Source organism: Chrysochloris asiatica, unplaced genomic scaffold (genome assembly GCF_000296735.1).
Source record: "Chrysochloris asiatica unplaced genomic scaffold, ChrAsi1.0 scaffold00051, whole genome shotgun sequence".
In the NCBI taxonomy this organism is placed as follows: Eukaryota; Metazoa; Chordata; class Mammalia; order Afrosoricida; family Chrysochloridae; genus Chrysochloris; species Chrysochloris asiatica.
The window spans coordinates 10,508,208-10,510,124 of NW_006408569.1; positions in this window are offsets into that span (position 1 = coordinate 10,508,208).

Below are 1,917 nucleotides of genomic sequence, written 5' to 3' on the forward strand. Positions count from 1 at the left end.
TTTTCTTCCAGAAGCTCCTCAACTATCTTCTCTGTGGATTTCTTTGATTCTTCTTATTCTGGAATGCCAATAATTCTTACATTATTCCTCTTCATGTTATCCAACATGAATCTTAGACCCTCTTCGGATTGTTTTATCCTTTTAGCTGCTTGCTCTTCTATCTTGGCAGTATTGAGAGATTCGTCTTCCAGCTCGCTAGTTCTGGCTTCCGTCTCTTCTAGTCTGCTCCTTTCCCCTTTCAGCCTATTGTCTAGTTCTGATATCTTGTTATTGATCACCTGGACATATTTTTGCAGGTTTTGAATTGTTTCCAGTGCTGTGTAAATCCTATCAGATTGTTTCTGCAGCACTTTCCTTACTTCTTCCTTATTTTCCTCTACCCCTTTTCGTAGTATTAGAATTTGTTTCCATATCAGTCTTCTGAGTTACCTCTCAGGCATATCTAGAACCTGCACCTTCTCCTCTATGAAGCCTTTGTCTGTCTCCAGCTCATTTGTATCTGCTGTTCTCTTCTGCTTTTGGACATGTTTTGATAATGTTAATTGTTTCTTATTGGGCATGATTATTCTTATTTTATTATAATTATTAGTAATATGATCAGGAGCTAGGCGGCAGGCAGGCAGCGGGTGGGCAATTTGGGCCTCAGTTGTGCCTGGCCTCAGCAGCAGGCCATTTGGCATCGGGTGGGTGGGTTGGGCCTTGGGCATTCCCTTTGGGCTTCGGGGTGCCTGGACCTTGGTGACTGGGCTGTGGGCCTCCTGGGCCGTGGCAGTCGGTGGGCGATTTGGGCCTTGGTTGAGCCTGGGCTTTTGTGACCGGTCTGTGTGCAGGTTGGGCCTTGGGGCAGGCCTTGCCCTCAGTGGGCGTGTCTGAGCCTTGGGAGGGCCTTGGCCCCAGTGGGCGGGCCTGTGCCTGGGGCTGGCCTGTGCCTCGGTGGGTGGGCCTGGGCCTTGGGCATTCCTGAGCCTTGGTGACTTGGCAGAGGGCTGGTCTAGCCCGAGGCAGTGGATGGTAGTGGCTGCAGGGAGGTAGCGTCTGTGTCTGACGATGTAAAAAATGCCTCTCTCTGTCTCTCTGTACCGTGGCCTGATATCCACGCTGATATCCCTCACTATGGCAAGGAGACCCCTTTGGGAGGGGCTATGTCAGCTCCTGCGCCTTTGTTTGGCTTTGTTAGTTTATGCTTCTTCTCCTCTGGAAATGCTACTTTCTGAATTGTCTTGCCCCAGCCCCTCCATCTAAGCTCTGCAGGGGGCGGAGGCAGTCCCTGGAGTGGGAACCGAATGCAGGTGGGAGAAAGCTCAAAATACCTGTAATTCCTCATGATCTTCTAAAAAAGCAAGTTCAGAATTTTGAAATGTACGGTCTTATGTTTGCTCAAAGGCTGTCTGTCTGCTAGACAGAGGTTTCCTTTGTGCGATACCGTCCCTTTTTCCCTGGAGCCTGTCCTACCTGTGCTGCCTGGAAGTCTATCCTGCCACTTTTTGCTGAATCTTCCTATGAGATCTTGTAGCTTTTTTACTGAGTCTTTGGGGTTTTGTGTGTATAGGATGATATAATCTGAAAATAGAGTTTTACTTCCTCTTTTTCAATTTGGATGCCTTTAATTTCCCTGTCTTGCTGTATAGCTTTTGCTAAGACTTCCAGCACAATATTGAATAGGATTGGTGACAAAGGGCATCCTTGTCTGGTTCCTGTTCACAGAGAGAAGTCTTTCACTGTCTCTCCATTGAGAGTAACGTAGGCTGTTGGTTTTGTGTGTATGCTCTTAATTATGTTGAAGAATTTCCCTTCAATTCCTACTTTGTTGAGTGTTTCTATCAGGAATGGATGTTGGATTTTGTCAAATGCCTTTTCTGCATCAATCGATATGATCATGTGGCTCTTTTCTTATTTATATGATGGATTACGCTGATC